This window comes from Rattus rattus, chromosome 9 (assembly GCF_011064425.1).
Source record: "Rattus rattus isolate New Zealand chromosome 9, Rrattus_CSIRO_v1, whole genome shotgun sequence".
In the NCBI taxonomy this organism is placed as follows: domain Eukaryota; kingdom Metazoa; phylum Chordata; class Mammalia; order Rodentia; family Muridae; genus Rattus; species Rattus rattus.
Genome location: NC_046162.1, coordinates 59,123,046 through 59,143,559, shown reverse-complemented (window position 1 = coordinate 59,143,559; position 20,514 = coordinate 59,123,046).

The window sequence follows — 20,514 nt, the reverse complement described above, 5'->3', positions numbered from 1 at the left end:
AAAGAGAGCAAGAATGGCCTCAGGTACATGGAACTTCACACAATGGGCACAGAGAAGGAGGGAAAAGGGGCGGAAGAGAAAGCAGTTCAGTGCTGGGGAGCTTAGACCGGACAGGAAGGTACCAGTGTATTCATGTAACGCCCACTGAAGCACACAGTGCACACCACACTCCCAGCCACTCTTACAGTCGTCTTCTTCTTCTTCTTCTTCTTCTTCTTCTTCTTCTTCTTCTTCTTCTTCTTCTTCTTCTTCTTCTTCTTCCTCTTCCTCTTCCTCTTCCTCTTCCTCTTCCTCTTCCTCTTCCTCTTCTTCTTCCTCTTCCTCTTCTTCTTCTTCTTCTTCTTTCTCCTCCTCCCTCCTCCTCCCTCTTCCTCCTCCTCTTCTTCCTCCTTCTTCCTTCTTCCTCCTCCTCTCCTCCTCTTCTTCCTCCTCCTCCTCTCCTCCTCTTCTTCCTTTCCTCCTTCTTCTTCCTTCTGCCTTCTCCTCTTCCTCCTCCCCCTTCCCTTCCTCCTCCTATTCTTCCTACTCCTCCTCGTTCTCATTCTTGTCCCCCTTCTCCTTCTTTCTTTCCTTTCTTCATTTTTTCTTCTTCCTTTCTTTCTTCTTTCCTTCCTTCCTCTTTCTTTCTTTCTTTCTTTCTTTCTTTCTTTCTTTCTTTCTTAAAATAACATCCCGTGTAGCCCTAGCTGGCCTCAAACGTCCTATATAACCAAAGACAACCTTGAACTTCTGATCCTTCTACCTCCACTGCCCAAATATGCATGTGTACCACCTTGCCAGGTTTGTGTGGTGCTGGGGATCCAACTGAGGACTTTGCCAATCCTTCATGAGCATTCTACCAATGGAGCTCCATCCTCATCCCGTACACGATCGGCCCTCTCACCCTCAGAGGCAGAACCCAGTTATACCCACAGGCAGGACACCTCAGGACTCAGCCATTGACAACAGCTGCTCTCACCCCTACTCACACCCGACCACATACCCCACACACACACACACACACACACACACACACACACACACACACACTCACCCTGACCACACACCCACACACACACACACACTCACACACTCCACACACACACAGACACACACTCCATACACTCACACACACAGACACTCACACTCACACACACTCACATACACTCACACACACAGACACACACTCACACACACTCACACACACACCCGCCCACACACACACACACACACACACACACACATCCACTCATCTATGCTCCCTTCTGTACATATGTCGCACATGCAGAGCAAGCCCACAGTCACTCTGCTTGTGGCCAGAGAGCCCACATCCCTCACAATACACACAGACATAAATACAAGCACACTCACGTTTCTGTAGATGGTGGGTCAAGCCCTGTTTGCCCAGAACTGGACAATTCAAGGAACTTCCCTGGTCCCAAGCATCCTTGTACATTTCCCAGGCAGGTTTTCCCTATTGTAGCCCCTCATCTCTTCAGCCTCCGTCCACGCAATGATAGCCACTGTGCCTCTTTGGACCTGCAAAAACTACCTGGGGTTGAAAGCCAGTGAGTGAGGCCCAATCAGAGACATGTGTTTTATCTGCAGTCTCGACATCTGGGGGTCCTGAGTCCCCACACCAACCAGCCTGTCCTCCCTATATAGGAGGGGTCGTGGAGGGCAGTGCATGAACCTGCTTCTACCTCAGTGTGCCTATCTGTAACAAGGACATGGTCAATCATTCCACGTTTGTGTTGGACAAACTGAGGTTCCCCTGTGAACAAGAAGAACACTGGAAGACATGGTATCTTAGCCCCCACTGGGGAAACCAGGACCTAGGGAAGTCGAGGTACTCATCCAGAACTGGTCTCTGGTCTAGACAGAGGACCAGAGACAAAGGGGACAGAGCTGGAGACAAAGGGGAGCCAGAGGTCGAGAGAGGAAGCCCAGAAGAGTGAGAAGAGAAGTTGCTGGTAGAGGGCCTGCTGAGCTCAGGGGAGTTCTAATTACAGCAGGCAGGCGGGTAGGGCAGCAGGGCTAGCAGCCTGTTTGAAGTCTGTGGTGAGGGAAGCATCAAAGGGCCAGGAGGCAGGCCAGAGGCCGGGGAGATGAAGGAAGGACCACACGGTCTGCCTGCTAGCCAGGCCAGCACTTCCACTCTAATGCTCACACAGCCAGAGAGCACTGGGTCTGATGCTCACACAGCCAGAGAGCACTGGGTCTAATGCTCACACAGTCAGAGAGCACTGGGTCTGATGCTCACACAGCCAGAGCACTGGGTCTGATGGTCTCGCAGCTAGAGAGCACTGGATCTGATGCTCACACAGCCAGAGAGCACTGGGTCTGATGCTCACACAGCCAGAGCACTGGGTCTAATGCTCACACAGTCAGAGAGCACTGGGTCTGATGCTCACACAGCCAGAGCACTGGGTCTAATGCTCACACAGCCAGAGAGCACTGGGTCTAATGCTCACACAGTCAGAGAGCACTGGATCTGATGCTCACACAGCCAGAGCACTGGGTCTAATGCTCACACAGCCAGAGAGCACTGGGTCTGATGGTCTCACAGCACTGGGTCTGATGGTCTCACAGCCAGAGCACTGGGTCTGATGCTCACACAGTCAGAGAGCACTGGGTCTGATGCTCACACAGCCAGAGCACTGGGTCTAATGCTCACACAGCCAGAGAGCACTGGGTCTGATGCTCACACAGCCAGAGCACTGGGTCTAATGCTCACACTGGGTCTGATGGTCTCACAGCCAGAGCACTGGGTCTGATGCTCACACAGCCAGAGCACTGGGTCTGATGCTCACACTGGGTCTGATGCTCACACAGCCAGAGCACTGGGTCTGATGGTCTCACAGCCAGAGCACTGGGTCTAATGCTCACACAGCCAGAGAGCACTGGGTCTGATGCTCACAGCCAGAGCGCTGGAGTCCGGAACAGCCTGATCACAGACAGGGCCACGGGCTTCCAGGAGCATGACAAGCTGCAGTTCAGACAAGCCCTGGCCTGAGAAAGGCTCCTTTCACGGTCCCTGCAGCCCTCTCCTTGTCTCCCCAGCTCCCAGGAAGTGTGTCTTCCGCACCTCTCAGCACCATATCTCAGGTAGACTCCAAGTCACTCAAGCTTTGGCACCCCAGAACCTGACACCATGACTGCCTTTCCCTCAAGTCCCAAACCATCAAGCTTTTGAGATTTCCAACAAAGAGAGAATGCCCACCATGATGGACAGCAAAGGGATAGCCCAAGATGGCTCAAGGCTGTCTCCTGTTACAGGTCAGCAAGTTGGCCTTGGAGCATGAATGTAGCAGATGGGTTTTCTATCATATCCCCTCTTCTGCACCCCCTCCAGGGTCCTACATCCCTCCTGGCCATACAGGGCTTCTAGGAGTCCCACCCCAAGATCATGTTGCCTTTGTTCAACATGACACTCTAGGGGGTCCCCCACTTGGCCCATTTCCTCTAGAGGTCTCTGGCACATCTCCCGGATGTGTTCTTTCAGCTCCCCAGAGAAGGGACAGTAGGTGGCAGGAAGCAGAACTGTCAGGTGATATAGACAGGAATCCCAACCTCCTGTCCTTCTATATGATGACCACTGGGTATATCCTTCAGCTGCCGCTTCTCTCTTTCTCTTTCTCCTCTTCTCACTCCTACTCCCCCTCCTCTTCTTTCTTTTCCTCCTCCTCTTCTATCTTCTCTTCCCCATCTTTCTCCTCCTCTTCCTCCTCCTCCTCCCCCTCCCCCTCTTCTTCCTTTTCCTTCTCCTCCTCTGTCTCCTCCTCCCCTTTCTCCTCCTCATTTTTCTCTTCCTTTTCGCCCTCCTCTTCTTTCTCCCCATTCTTCCTCATCCTCTTCTTTTGCAATGGGATCTCATGAAGTCCAGGGCAGCTCAAACGCACTATGTATGGAGAACGGTCTCGAATGTCTGATCTGTCTCCCAATCACTGGGGTTGCAGACATGCACTGCCACACACTACACTCCGCCTGTGTGGTGCTCCCGAGCAAACCCAGGTTCCCAGGCGTGCTGAGCAACCACTGAGCCATCCGCAGCCCACATTCCTCAGCCTCCTCTGCTTCCTCATCTGAGGTAGGTAGGCACTCACTATCTCTCTCTCCAAAGGACATTGTGAGAATTGGATATGGCCATGTGCACAAGGTGCCTGGCTTCCAGCCGGATCTCAGGTCACGATGGCACTAATATAGAGAGGGGACCATCGGAGGAAGCTATTTCCAGAGGAGAGCAGAAGAGACTGGTCCCTGTGTAGAGTTAGGCCCAGAATCCCAGCAGGGCAGGGAAGTGTTTACATAGCACAGTGCAAGCCTTCCATGCTGGGTGCCACGCCCCTCTCCAGCCCCCTCATGCCTTGCCTCAGCTTCCATTGGTGTCCCCGTTGTGTCCACCCTCTACTCTCAGGTCACTTTGTCACCGTCCACATCTCAGTAATGTCCCAACCACCGTGGCACTTGGCAGATCCCAGGGCATCCACTCTTCCTCGGGCCACCATGCTCACGGGGGCAATTCCTCTTCCCTGTTCTGGAGCTGCACAGATGCTGTCTGCACTTTCACCCACTGAGGTCATGTGCTGCCGTCTCAGGGAAGGAAGGTGGGTGAGGACACTCAGAGCAGAACCCTGAGCAAGCCACTCCCACCTGTTCGACTTCACACGCCAAGGTTCAGACCCCCATATCTCACAAGGGAGGGTCTAAAGTCACCCCTGAATGTGACCTCAGTTGGGATGAAACCAGCCTGCGTCTTCTAGAGTTTTCCATACCATAGTCTCAGGTTAGATGATTGGGAGCTAAGAAAAACCACAGTCATAAATGAGGTACAGGAGCACATGTCGGAACTTCTGTGATGGAAACAGGAGGTTCAGGGCTTCAAAGTTGTCCTCAGCTATAGGATGTTAGGGGTCAGAGGTCACCCCAGGCTACTTGAGACACTGGCTCAAAAGAGACAAACCAAGCAAACAAGAACCAACCAAGGTCTTGAGAACACCATGTTCAATGTGCTGTGGGTAGCCAGTCTTCTAAAGGTCTTGCCCAAAGCTGCCTAAAGGCCTGTCTGCTGCTTCTCTCCTCCATCCGGGTTTTATTTTTCCCCTTTTTCTGCCCATCCACCTAATGTTCCATTCTCATGACTTAATGGCCTACCCAGACCTCAGACACCCTGTTCCCCTCCCACTCCACCTCACGTATCCATCCGCTGACCTACTTCCCAACATGCCTACCCCAGTGAGCCTCCTCTCCACCCTACATACTTCAAAATGGTCACCGCCCACCCACCCCTCTGTGTTCGTCTGCCTTTATTGATCTCCACTTATATCCCAGACACTGGGCTACATCCCCAACCTCTTTGGCCTCCCCACCTCATTGGGATATCCCAGCCCCATTATGGGAAGCGTAATGTCTGAGAGATGGCTGTTGCCTCCACAGCTTCCTGGAAGACCAAACAGAAGGAGAAAGGTTGTACCTGGAACAGAAGACAAAATCGTACGCTAGCAATTAAAACAAGAGGGCTTTTTTTTTTAACTTTAAAAAGTTTCTGTTTATTTTTAATGAGTGCATTTTGCCTGCATGTATGCCTATATACCACATGCAGGCCTGGTGCCCTTAGAGGCCAGAAGGCATTGGATCCCCTGAAACCAAAGTTACAGATAGTTGCGAGCCACCACTTCGGTGCTAAGAATCAAACCTGGATCCTCTAGGAGACGTCACATGCTCCTACAGAGCCCTGCAGGCTGGGTCTTAACAAAAAAGAAAATCTCAACCCACTAAGCAGGAGGGAAGGTTTCCATGGATACCGCTAAAGTATGGGATGGACAATGAGAACTGTCTGTGGAATGGGCCTCAGTTACTTAAAGATGAGGTGTGACTCTGGGAGAGGCAGGCCTCTCTCCCAGTTCCCCCTGCCTTGGCCCCATTCCAGTTTCCCAAGAATACAGGAGTGAAGGGAACAGGGCCTCGGGAGGTAAAAGCCAGGTGACAGGGATCCTGAGGCATCTGAAGTGAGGTCCTGCGTCACATCACGGGGCAGGTGCTGTTGCTCTGTCTCCCAGGTCAGTGACTTTGGGTAAGTCTCAGAGCCTTGCTTTAAATACGTTAGCAATGGAGGCTTCTGCTGCAGACATCTCACAGAAGGGCTTGGAGGGCCATCTCTAGTTTTGCACTGTACAAAGAAGGTGCTAAGACATGGGTCTAAAAGGCATGAAGTTTGTTACCCCAACCATCACTTCACATTTCCAGACGGAGGGCAGACCTCAGGGTGCTTTCCAGAAGCACAGCTCGGACCCAATGTCACATCTAATGTCAGCCTCAAAGAACATGCGGTTCTACCCCAACCCTAACCCCAAAGCAGTTCCAAGTGGCGCCAGGCACTACCTCCAATGCTACCCAAAGCATCCTCTGGAGTTGCACCCCTCTGGAGAGCTCCCCCTTCTCTGCTCACCAATCCTGCTCTCCCCTACAAAGACAAGGGAAGTGAGGAGAGAGTTGAGCTGCCATTAATAGTAGGGAAGGGGCACAAATGAGAGAATGGGATGTTTGAAACTATGGATCCCAACTACAGTGGTGGGGAGTTCACTGAATACTTAGCGTGCACAAGCGTGGCTGGGTTCGATCCTCAGGACCACATAAACTGAGTGTGGACATGAACATTTGCAATCCCAGCGCTGGGAAGGCAAAAGGAAGATCAGAAGTTCAAAGCCATTCTTGGCTACAAGACAAGTTTGAGGCCAGTCTAGACGATGTGAGACCCTCCCTGCTTCAAGAGAAAATGTGCATGTTTGGGGTGGGCAGTGGATACTAACCGAGGCACCTCTAAACTGCCAAGCACAAAGGTTGCGAGAGCAGAGGAGAAACTGAAGCAAAACCTAACCCAGGCCAGGCATGAAAAGTAGAGCCTTGGGACTCACCTCACAGCAGGCTGCAAAACAACAACAACAACACCACACACACACACACACACAGACTCACACACAAATACACAAACTCACACACATACACACACTCATACACATACAGACTCACACACAAATACACACCCTCACACAATACACACACACATACAGATTCACACATACAGAAATGCACACAGACTCACACACAAATACACACCCTCACACACATACACAAACTACAAACTCACACAAAAACACTCATACATACTCTCATACACACACACACACACACACACACACACACACACACAAATACACAATAATGCAGAAGCTGTGGCAAGGGCACCACCCCTGGACTTGTGGTGTTGGTGCCAGCTGGGTGGGCTGGCATGAGATGGGGAGAGGGTGGCGCGGAGAGCTAATCCCCCCAGCGTCTCCCAGACGCCCACAGAGACCAGGGTGAGCTCTTTGTCTGCTAGGAGAGACGACAGAGGGCGGGCGGACAGGCGGGCAGGCTGCCGGCTCCTCTTTCTCTCCCAGCCTCCGCCCCAGGGCAGGTAGAAGCCTGCCTTGTGGAGGATGGGTTGGAGGGAGTGGGGGTGAAAGGATTAGAGGAGAGACAGGCGCTTCCAGCTAGTAGGGTTCCCTATCACAGACCCGTGGACCTGTGGCTTTCGGGTGGGGGTCCCCGGAAGGGCAATGGGGCATGAACCTCTGTTGGGATCAGGCCTTGTATGCAGTGGGAAGGTGTGGGCGGCTGGTAGGACACTGCAGTCCCATATCCAGTCATGCTGAGAGTCAACACACACACACACACACACACACACACACACACACACACACACACACAGTCTAAACCAACTGACAACCCATGTGTTTACACTCTCGCACAGAGGCAAACATAGAGCGGTGCTGTTTAAAGCAGCTCATCTGGCCTCTGCCACCACACTCCCCAGGAGCCCCCCAGAAACACCACACTGGAGTCACTGCCATCCTAACTGTCCACATTGAGCAGTGCCACGGTCACCAGGGGGTCACCACACACCCAGCAACACAGTCCGCCATAGCAACATGGCATCGCGACACCCACGGGCACAGAGAGGGTGCTTAGGAAACACTGGCACCTTCCACAGAGCCAACATAGGCTGCACATTACGGCCCCTCTTTCTGGTTTCTATAGGTACCTGCCCCCAACCCTCCCCCTCTCTACAAATATGAACACCAAACACATCAGGGAATCTCTTAGGAAAGAATGGAAAGGGGGCAGGGTGTAACTCAGTGGAGTGCTTGCTTAATAAGGACTCAGCCTTGGGTTTGATCCCCCAGCACTGCATAAACTGGGTGCACTGTCACATCCTAGGATCCTAGCAAGCGGGAAGTGGAGCAGGAGGCCATCCTGGGCTACATGAGACTCTCAAAATTAATAAATAGAGCCTGGAAAGATGGCTCAGTTAAGAGTACTTCCTGGGGTTGGGATTTGGTTTCTCAGGTAGAGCGCTTGCCTGGGAAGCGCAAGGCCCTGGTTCGGGTCCCCAGCTCGAAAAAAGAAAAAAAAAAAAAAAAAAAGAGTACTTCCTGGGGGTTGGGGATTTAGCTCAGTGGTAGAGCGCTGCCTAGCAAACCAGAAGGCCCTGGGTTAGGTCCCCAGCTCAAAAAAAAAAAAAAAAAAAAAAAAAAAAGAGTACTTCCTGCTCTTCCAAAAGACCTGAGTTTGATTCCTAGCACCCATGTTCAGCAGTTCCCAAAGCTCTGTCATTCCAGCTCCGTAGGCTCTGATGCCCTCTTCTGGTCTCCTCAGGCAGTGCACACAACACACATGCACGCGCAAACACACACACACTAAAATAAAATCTTTAAGAATAAGTAAATGAAATGAGGAATAAAAAGTCTACCTCTTCCTATGTCCCAAGCGCTATCGTCTGCCTACCTCTCCTGATGAAAGATGGACCCTTGATGCTGTGGTCAGGGCTAAATACGGAGAATAAGCTCTCCCTGGGGAAAAACTAAGCCAGACTGCACCTGAGGCAGAGGAACAGGCAACTGGTGCTGATGTCGCTTCCAGTATCTTCCATAGCCTTCAACCTCTCGGGACAGATCCAGACCATCAGAGTCAAGTTCAGTTGCCCCAGTTTGTCACCACCTCCTAGTGTCAGGGGGAGGCCAGTTCACACGGGACCCTTCCCTCCCTGCCCTGAAGCCTGCCTGCTCTGCAGCCCAGGGGCCCAGCTGAGGGGAAGCCCAATCCCACTGTGGCTGGCGTCTCCAAGGATGAAAGATCTCTGGCTCCTTGAGAAACCAGGACTAAATATATCCCTTGCCTGTTTTCTGGAGCCCAACTAGAACTAGCTGGCAAGACTCACCCTTCCTCCTGCAGGACAGGCTTTGGGCCATCACTGGACAGACAGGCAGACCATGCCACTCCTAACAGCCCCAGACCCAAGGAACTGAGTCCAGAAATAGACCAGGAAGAAACTAATGTTTGCGTACCTTTCTTCCTCCAACACCATCAAAGACAGGGATGAGAGAGTAAATTATGTGAGACCAAGCCCAGCCTATGGCAATGAAATGCTTGAAAGCCTCAGTTTTCCTATCTGTAAAATGGGAATAAAATAATCCTGACCTCAGAATGCTGTCAACAGTAAATTGATATAGGTTGAGGGCTGGGACAGCATCTGGCACAGGGTAAGTGCCCAATAAACTCTGGTCACAGGGACTGGGGAGATGGCTCGGAGAGGAAAGGCCTGACTATGAACACGAGAACCTGAGTCTGGATCTCTAACACCCACTCAAAACTCTGGGTATGGCTGGCAGCATGCTCTTATATTTCCAGGGCTGGGAGGCTGAGACAGTAGGATCTCAGGGGACAATCTGAATAGTTGGTGACTTCCAGATTCAGTGAGAGATTCTGTCTGAAAAATAAGGTGAGGCCGGGGAGCTCCGCAGATCAAAGTGTCAGCCTTGCAAGCCTGAGACCTGTGACTGACCCCATTAGCCCAGTGTGAAAGGAGAAAAGTGACTCTGGAAGCTGCCCTGTGATCGCCACACACACTGTGGCAGGAATGCACCTGCGTTCAAACAACTACCTCACACACACGCATGCGCACGCGCACACGAACACGCGCGCGCGCGCGCGCGCACACACACACACATGCATGCGGGCCCACATGGTAATAATCAACTTAAAATGTTTTCTTAAAGGGCTACATGGACCAGGCACTGTGATGCTCACCTTTGATTCTAGTCTCAAGAGATAGAGGTAGGTGGAACTCTGTGAGTTTGAGGCTGGCTTGTCTACATAGTGAATTCTGGCCAGCTAGGGTTACATCGTGAGACTCCAGTTTGTTTTATTTTCTGATTTTGTTTTGTTTTGTTTCTGGAAGGTAGAGATCCATAGAGGAAGATGTTGACCTCTGGTCTCTTCATGGGCACACATCAATATGCACACCAGCACAAGGGCGCATGCACGCAAAAACACACACACACACGAATTAGTGATTGTTACTGTGAGCATTCTGTGCCTTCCCAAGGCCACCATCCTGAAGATAATGCGACCCAACTTTACTAGATTCAAAGACTAAGGCCAGGGCTAACTGTTCAGACCCCAGGGTTGAAAGCAGAGGGATGGGTCAATATGGCGCAGATCAGTGAGGGGGTCCACGAGCCAAGACACGCCTCCTCCCCCAGCCCTGCTCTGGCCACGTCTTGAGCTCCCCAGACCAGGACTCCGCCCACCTGTGGTCGGCACTGTGGCTGGATCTCCCACGCCTCGGCTTACTTTAGCGGCTCCAGGCCGCTGCCCCAGGACAGCCCACTCTCAAGCCTAGTCCAGAGGCCTGAAATAGGAAGGAAGAGGGACCTAAAAATAGCCGTAATTACAGAGGGACCCTAGATGGGGGGATGGCGGCTACCCTCTGGCTTCTCCTGGGCACTGCCACAGCCTGTTCAGGATACAGTTCAGGCCCAGGGTAGGACTCCAGCCTGCCCTCTGTTCCCCAGTCCACGGGGCCTCCCAGTGGGACAGAGAGTGAGGGGTTGGGGGTGGGGTAAGCAGGGAGCTGAGCCTGACTCCAGGACTGTAGCAGACAGGCCTCCTCTGCTTCTCATACACACTGGAAGAACACAGTACTCCTCACAGAGTGCTGCGTTGCACCCTGTCCTCACCCGGCCACCTTCCTCTTGTCCTGTCCTGATGCCTGCCTCCCCCAGGAAGCCCTTTCCCCAGCTCGCCCATCACACCAGCAGGGACTCCCAGAGAACATTTGCCAGCACCAGCTGCGGAGAGACTGAGAGCAGGAGAAGCACCAGCTGATACCCAGGTCTCTGAATCCTGCAGCATCCAGTATAGGATGCCACAGCCCATCTTGAGGTAGATTTGAAGGAAAACCAACTGACGGTGGAGGGGGTGATGGCAGGGTCGGTGTATGAGAGATCTGATCTGAGAACCCTACACTCAGAAATCCCCAGGGTTTTGGAACCCACAAAGCTTAGATTTTAGTCCCTTCCACAGAGACTGACTGTCCCACCTTCCTTTCTCTGAGTTGTGTTCCTTTGGTATATATATGTGAGAAAAACAACAGGATCCCTCAGAGCTGGAGTTCCGTGGAATAAGTGTTCTTGATTCCTTGACAGGAGTGTCCTGAAGGAGTCAGCAGAACCCCTGGCCTGGGAACTGGGAGCTCCTGTCTTCAGCTATGACGAGGTGTCAGAAGCTTCAAAGAGGCACAGGGCACAGTGGGAGAGCCATGAGGGGCTAAGAAGGGCGAGCTCTCCCTGGGTCGGGTGCTGGAGCCTCTGCCGTGACGGAACACATGATGTGCTGGTGCCATCTGGTGGCCACAAATGGCAATGATGGTCACCTAGCTTGAGGAAGAAGGAGAGATCTGAAAAGTAGAAGCCCAGAAAAGCAGGACAGAGCCAGGAGAGAGAGATGAGGGGAGAAAGGAGCCGAAAGCCCCAACAAGAGGCAGGTGCTGCGGAGGAAGATAATGGTTTCCGCCATGTTGCCGTAGACCAGGCAAGCTGGAGCAATAGACTATGAATATTTTCCTGTGACATCTCAAAGACTCCTGGAGGCCACCAAGAGCCCAGAGCACGCAAGTGTGGGCTGATCCAGGTAAAAGAAGGTAATCATGGTGTCCACCAGTCCTAGACTGGGCTTCGTGGGCTTCAGCTGTCTAGCCCTAGCTTTCCCAGGAGCCCTGGTCATCTTCCAGCCCTCAAAGGTTTGCTGTGGGCACCCAATGGATATGTGAAACCAAAGGTCACCCATACAAAAGCCCAGCACACACTGACTTGTCCAGGGGTACCCATGGCATGCACCTGGGTGGTACAGTGTCCTGGGGGGGCCCTTGTTGCATTCTGTTCCCTGCTTCCTCACAGGGGTGGGAGGTGGAAGGTGAACTTGTTTACCACTTCTGCTCCGGGCAGTGGAGATGAGCTCAGACTGGCCCTGTGCCTTCCACGGGCAGGGCCAGGCCTGAGTCATGGGGGTCAGATGACTGCTGAGGCTAAATGGGTCCTGTCCTGCAGCCCCCAGCAGCCACGGCACACCCCGCCCTTTCAAAGCAATCAGGCACCTCTGGGCCAAAGAGAGGGTGGGTGGAGAGGGTACAAGGTTCAGGCCATCACTGGCCCCTCCTCTGGTCAGAGGACACCAGGGCAGTCAATACCGCTCTATCTGTCTCCAGCCAGGCTCACTCCCCTGAGTGTCCCTCACAGGACTATTCTCAGCCCCCAGGGGAAGCCTAGCTTAAGCCAGCGCCATCCTGGAATGCCACAAACGCCTGCAGTTACAGGCCGAAAACACACTTCTGACCTAAACGGAATCTGAGGGTTGTGTGACTTCTCCCTGTGTCTTACTCTGCTATACTGTAAAGCAAAAAGAGGCTCGAGTCCTTCACAGGGGGACATCTCAACTTAGCTTTGCTCTTGACCTCTAGTGTCTGCTCCTGAGGTCACAGTGGCAAAACCTGAGAGAAGCCCTTAGCTCTGTCCCAAGGTAGGTGCAGGGGCCTCGGGGATCTCTGCTCCTCAGAGACCCAAGTCCTTGCTCACCTGGGGCAGCCTAAGTAATAAGGTCAATCTCACTCACCACTGTCCTCTTCTTCTCAACCTCACTCACCACTATCCTCTTCTTCTCAATGTGTTTTGCCTTTCAAGCCTGTCCCGGCATCATGGAGCATTTGGTTTCCATTAGGAAACCACTCTTCTGGGGCTGGAGAGATGGCTCAGTGGTTAAGAGCACTGATTGCTCTTCCAGAGGTCCTGAGTTCAATTCCCAGCACCCATGTGGCAACTTGCAACTGTCCATGACTCCAGTTCCAGAAGCTCTGACGCCTTCTTCCGGTCTCAGTGGGCACTGTATACTCGTGGTATATGGAAATACATACATATACAGACACACATGCAGGTAACACCTGCAGACACACATGCAGGTAACATGTCTATACACGCAGAATAATAGGATAGGAGTCTTCTTAAAAGAGTCTCTTTTTAACTTTTTTTTTTTAACTTTTGAAAAAAAGATTTCATGTAGCCCAGGCTAGCCTCAAATCCACTATGTAGTCAAGGATGATCTTGAACTTCCCACCTCTACTTCCTGATTGCTGGGATTACAGAGGGGCCCCTCTGCCTGCGTTCCAAGGAATATCAAAGCCAGGACTTGATATTTGCTAAGAAAACACTCTTCAGCAACTGAGCGCCCAAGTAACTGTTTTCTGTTTTGTTTTGTTTTGTTTTGTTTTGTTTTGTTGAGCATTGTTACATATAGTCCATCCTGGCCTCAAATTTATAACCATCGTTATGTTTCTGAGTGCTGGGATGAACACTCCGCTCTGAAAACAATTCCTTATAGTGGGCCTAGTAGTACATGTCTTTAATCCCAGAACTCTGGAGCAAGAGGCAGGTGGATTTCTATGAGTTCGAGGCCTACCGTGTCTATGTAGAAAGTTCCAGGACAGCCAGGGCTATACACATGGAGAGCCCTGTCTCAAAAACAAACAAACACATAATTTCTTGTTGGTTTAAAGGCACATAATTCTTTGCTTTGGATTCTGCGGGACGCGTCCCCCACCCCATTTCCCTAAGACCGAGAATCACAAGGTCTGCCCCACTGTTGGCCCATAGCATTTGCCAGGTAGTGCTTGTGGCCTTATGTCTGCTGTTTGAAAACACTGGGCCTTGTTCCTCCACAACAGGGCTTTTGGCACTAGATCAGAAAGGAGGCCCTCCTCCCCACTATGCAACCTATAGGGTTTGCACAGATCCCACCAAGGCATCGCTGGTCCAGGTCTTGTCACCAGACTCACAAGGTGGCCTTACCTAGGCCAACGTCTCCACCCTGGGCATGGTTACCCTTTTTTGTACAAAGGTCTTCTGACCTTGAAACTTCAGGATACGGTGCAATATGGTACAAATTCAGGATACTACAATATGGTGGTAGCAAAGCTGTGTGTATTATAAAACTGAACAGCTGAGGGAGACCTAGGGGAGACCAGGCTCAGGGTACTCACCCCTACCCTCTGCCCCTCAGCCCCGAGTTGGCACCAACTGCTTCCCACCACAGGCTTGGCAATGCCCACTTCCTCTTGGCCTCCCCCGAGCTCTGCTGATCCCCCACACTCCACCCCCGTCAGCCTCCTGCTTCAAGCCCCAACAATGCCCCAGCACCCCCATCCACTCCTCTGATCTTCTACCCTGGCAGCCCCTCTGCCCAGCTTGGCACCGCATCCTCTACCTTGTTGCCTGCCAAGAGCGGGCATCACCCACTCTCCGTGCCCAGGCACCGGGGCTTGACTTTAGCCTCCTCAAATCTTCAAGTCTCAACACTGTCCTTGCCCACCAGCCCCTGGGCACTGGAGACTCACTGACTCCTGCAGAATTCAGCATGGTCATCCCCCTGCCTCAGGGCTAACTACCTCTTCAGCTGGTTAGTGAGGTAACTGACACTCCCTTAAGTCCCGAAGCAAATTATCTCCTCCCACCCTTGCTCCTCCTAACCCTGCTTGGTGCTGGGGATTGAACCCATAGCCTCAGGCATGCCAGGCAAGCACTCTACCCCAGTCACATTTGAAGCTCTCCTCCGTGGCTCTCAAACTTCCACGGCGGTCTTCGTTTCCGGAATTTTACTCATTGCACAAGGCAACACCGAAGTGTGCAAAACCAGAATCACACCCCAGCTTAAAACAGCAGAACTTGGGCTTGCAGCCAACTGTAAGAACCCGAGTTCAATCCCCGGGGCTCGGGCGATGGAGGGAGAGAACAGACTCCCTCAGCTGTCCTCCCACCACACACGTGGCCATGCTCCCACCCCATGAACACACATCCACATAAAAGAACAAAACCCAACCCTTTACAGGGAGAAGCAAAGGCAACCTGCCCAGATCTGTCTCTTCCCAGCTCCCCTTCCCCGTAGGTAAACTGCTTCCCAGATCGATCTATTATTCTGAAAAGGCTTTGATATTGTCGTGGCATCTGCATGTATCCAGTTATAAATGGACATGTTTTTCGTGCTACTAAGCAGATAGGATCACATTATAGACGCCCTACCCTATGCGTGCACAGCCCTTTCCCCCAATGGCTGTACGTACGCCACCTGCATTGGTCTGTAGTACTCCACACTCTCTTCGTCTTCAGTGCGATCATTCACATTTCTCTGGGTGTCCCCTATCCCCGCCCACGTGCTCTTCACAGAGGTCAGAGGTCAGCCTCAGGCATCAGCTCTGGCCTCTCACCGTTCTTGAGACAGGGTGAACCAGGTTATCCATTTTTTTTTAACTTTATTTATTTATTATGTATACATCATACAGCTTTCTGCCCTGCATGTATGCCTGCAGGCCAGAAGAGGGCACCAGACCTGATTATAGATGGTTGTGAGCCACCATGTGGTTGCTGGGAATTGAACTCAGGACCTCTGGAAGAGCAGACAGGGCTCTTAACCTCTGAGCCATCTCTCCAGCCCCCAGGTTATCCATTCTTGAACCTCTCCGGTAAGTCTCCTGTCTCCCCTTAGGACTGTGGGACTACAGACTCATGCTACCCTGTCTGGCTTTTATGAGGGTTCTCGGGGTTTTCGCTCAGGTCCTCACACTGCACCATCTCCCCAGCCGTTTGGGGGAATTCTTGGTGTTCCCTCCATGCACTGGCCTGGGTTTACTCCACGACTTGCTCCCAGAGCCAAGTGCACCTCCTCCTGGACAGTCCAGGCATTTCAAAGCCTCAGGGTGTCCAGAAGAGCTCTCAGGCATCCTCCTGTCCTCATTCCAGTGCCTCCCACTTCCTGTCCTCAAAACCTCAAACCCAGGACACCCACTGCTGTCACTGAGCTCAGCCTACTTTTCTCTAGATCAGGACGGGTCTCACCCAGCCCCACCCTGGGTCATCCTGGAACTATTCCGTTGACTTATCCTGACCCCGCGCCATAGGCATGAACATTCTCTGGACAAAACTCCACTACACCTGCTGAAGGGCCATGGCCCAGGTAAGCCCAGATCCTTGTTCATGAACTTTTTTTAAAAGAGAGGCTCAGCTGTGCATGGTAGAACATACTTAGCAGTCCTAATGCTAGAAAGACAGGAACGGAAGGATTCGGAATTCCAGGCCAGCTTGGAGATGGCTGGGCAATTAAGAGCACTGGCTGCTCTTCCAAAGGAGCATGATTGGATTCCAAGCATCCACACTGTGGCTCACAACCTCTGTAACTCCAGTCCCAGAGTATCTGATGTGTGTTCTGGCCTCCATGTGCACTAGGCACACAAGTGCTGCATATATACATAGACAAAACACCCATACATGTAAAATAAAATATAAAAAAACCTTTTAAAAAGATAAAGGTTTACATTATGTCACCCCTGAAGGCGAGCAGAGATGGGGTGTGAAATAACCCTTGGCTGTCTGCATCTTCAAGGTCAGACTGTAGGATCAGGGATCAGGCCCACCTAGAGTGGCAGAGCCTAGGTCCTAGCTCCAGTCCTGCTGGGCCCAAGGAACTCAGAGTATCTTGATTTCCATAGCCACCTCTGCCTCGAAGTAGTCGGACATCAGCAATGGAGTTTGGGGGCTGGAGAGATGGCTCAGCAGTTAAGAGCCATTAAAAACAGTGGCTGCTCTTCCAGGGGTCCTGAGTTCAATTCCCAGCAACCACATGGTGGCTCATAACCATCTGAAATGGGATCAGTTGTCCTCTTCTGGTGTGTCTGAAGACAGCGACAGTGTACTTATATACATAAAATAAATACATTTAGCTCTTGTTCTCTCTTACCACTTGTTCTCTCTTACCAGTTTGTCCCTTCTCTCCCCATTCCCCTCCTCCCTTTTTCTCCACATACTCATGGCCGACCTCTACTCTTCTATTTCTCTACTTCTTTCTCTCTCTCTCTGCCCCTACTACCTTCTTAACTTCCCTCCCCATGCCCTGAATAAACTCTATTGTATTCTTAAAATTAATTAATTAATTAATTAATTAATTAAAAAAAAGAAACAGAGTTCTTTCCCAACCCCAAACTGTCCCCACCTGCCCCAAGCTGTCCCCATCTGACTCATGTTGACCTCGGACCATAGAAGGATTGAGCAGATCTAGGAACGGGACTAGGGATCACGGGAGTCCTTCATCTCCAGTTGCCCTCCCTAGGTTTGGTGGCTTAGGTGTCCAGGTTGTAGTCAGGGACAGTAGGACAAAGTATGCCCTGCAAGCCCCAGATGCCCCTTGAGTCCAGCCAGCCAGACTCCCAAGTCCAAGGCAGACTCTTCAGGCGAGGGCAACAACCCAGTGGGAACTGGAGACTCCATTCAGAAGACCAAGGGGCAACGCATTATGAACATTTTCAATTAGCAGGTCATTCTCCTGCAGCAGCACTCAGACCAGGCTCCAGGAAGAGAAGACTGATTTTAAACAGAGCTTCTCTCTCCTCACTAATGGGGTCAGACCAGAGAGGGTTTACTGTTTGCAGGCGCTGGGAGAAGTGAGCACTTGAGACAGGTTCCTCCATTCCCCTCGAGGCAGGGGGCAGTTCTAGAACCCAGAACTCCTGACCCATCTTCACCAGCCTTCCTGAGCCCACCCTTTAGGATCTAGGATGCTGAGCTTTTGTCTAAGGAAGAGACTCCACACAGGAGACGCAGTCCGGTAGCGAGTACCTAGTAGCCATATTTTAAGAAGCAACCGGATGGCGAAACATCAGGGAATGCCCCGTGACTTTCCTTAATCTGGGCTTTCCCAGGGTATGTAGATGGATGTTGTCGTTTAATTATAATATTAACAGCAATAATTGCTACCATTTATTATATGCTGACAGGGAGCTAAACAAATGCTGCACAAAACTTGTGTGTTATCTTCTTACTCCCTACAAGCACTCCCTCCCTCCCCCTCTCGCTCTGCTACAGCAAGGGAAGTTTAGTGATGGGGCCATAATTTGAACCTTAGCACTCTGCTCCGTTCTCTTGGTTTACACCCACCCTGGTGTTTATTTTTGATGGCACCTGACTTTAAAGAGAAAGGTGTTTGAGGAAGTTCGAGGTTCGAGAAAAGCAAAGGAGCCAGGCTCCTGCACCCCTGAGCCTATGTTTTTGATGGTGGGGGATGGCTGGTGACGGGTTGGTGGAGAACAGGGGGTTCTCTTGTGACCATTCTCAAAACTATCTGGGGTCTGGAGAGACGGTTCCGTGGTTAAGGACACTTCTTCCAGAGGAACCGGGCTCCATTTCTGCAACCCACATTGTGGCTCACAGCCTAACTCCAGTCCCAGGAACCCGACGCCCTCTTCCGGCCTCCACGGGGCAGAGAACACATGTAGAGAGAGCACAGACACAATGGAGACAAAACACCCGTAAAAGGCTAACAGAACAACAAAACAAAACAAAACCCAGAAACCTAAACAACAACACCGAACTCTGACTTGCTAGCAGTAGACTTGGCAACTTTCAGGCACTTTAATCTGGATCCTTCGAGAGATATGGGGAAACAGGGGTGGAGGCCAACAGTCTAACAGGCTAAAGATGCCAAGAACATGAGAAATTTGGGCTCAGGCGTCGAAATGTATGTAAATATCTGCCCACCCCAACTCTGATTGCAAGGACCAGGGCTCTGCTCCATCTCCCAGTGAGGATAGAGATGGAATATTCTGCCCAGTGATCCTGCTCTTCTGTAGATGCCCTGCTCTGTCAAAGTGGGTGTTTAATAAATCCACGGCCAATAAAGGGGAGCAGTTAAGGAGGGGGAGGGGGTAGAGGGAAGGAGGGAAAGAGAAAAGGAGGGAAAGGAGGAAGGGAGAGAGAGAAAATGTCCAAGCTATTGCAATGGAGAGGTCCAAGCACAGGGTTTATATTTGTTGCTCCAGGTCTGTGCTCCCAGGTGACCTGAGCCACTTTACTCCCCCGCCAATGGAAGGAACCTATTGTTCTATGCAAAGAACAGGTCATCAGAGCCCTACACCCAGGTCCTGACTCGGGCTCGTGGCGATCTAGGAGGGGCGGTGAGGCGGTCAGAAGCTTCCACGTGGGGGCGCTGGAAGGGCGTAAAAAGGATGGAAGCAGGGTCCGGCAGCGTCCCCAGATCCGTCTCCAACAGCTAGCCTTCTTCCGCAAGTGTCCCCACAGGGCAGCCAAGACCTCTCACCCGAGCCCCTCCCAGCCCGGCCACTCAACACCGCCCCCCACCATTTCCTAGATCTAAGAGGTGAACGAACACAGAAGCCGAATCCAGGCCAAGGTTCGAATCCCGACTCTGCCACCGGTGGCGCCTGGCTTCCCGGGCCGGCCTCTGAACTGGCCCACGACCCCCTCCTCTGGCCGAGTGGGTGCTCGGAAGCGTCGGCTTCCTGCCCGCAGCTCGCCCGCGGCATCTAGAGTTTCCCTTTTCTCCCTCGGCATTTTCTTTTTTCATCCCTGCCTGCTTGTATCTTTTTCTTCTTGGCTCCGCAATCCTGGCCAAACCGCAGCCTTTAGCAATCCTTCGCGCCCACCCGGCGCCCAGGGAGCCTCACCGCTGCCGCGACCCGCCCCGCGGCCAGAGCGCCGCCCGGGACCCGGGCCGCCCACGCGCGGTTGTTCCGGATCTCAACCTGCCTTCATGAGTCGGTGAGGGCTGTTGCCAGACTTAGCCGATAGGGGGCGCTGCCGGGCTCGGCCGGTTGCGGGGCACTGCCCAGCTCGGCCGCTGGAGGGCGCTGCTCTCCCGGTCGTGCTGAACTGGGGGGCTAGTACTGGAGTCCCATCCTATTGGGGCCCCGCCCACCCCAGGGTCCGACCCGAACCGGAACCGGCTAGGACCCCGCCCACCCTGCGTTTCCTCCCAGAACCTTACCCTACCCAGGACCCGTGGCCTTGTCATCATCTTGGCTTAGGCGTCCCAGCCCACCTGCTTCCCAAGCCTCAACATTGCAGAAGGGAACTCACAGGCCAGGGCTTCACCCGGGTGGCCGAGGGCACTGGGCGGGGCTGCGATCCCCGGTCACCGGGCCTTCCAGCTTCAGCCTGACCGCAAACCGAAGGCGACGCTGCAAATAGCCGCGGTTTGCTGCTGGTGCCCTGCCTCCCTCTCGGCCTTCCGGACCTTTGGGGTTTTCTCTCTCTTCTAACCCTACACCCTCTCATCTGCCCAGTGTCCTCACAGTGCGCCCACCACATACTCACCCATGCACGG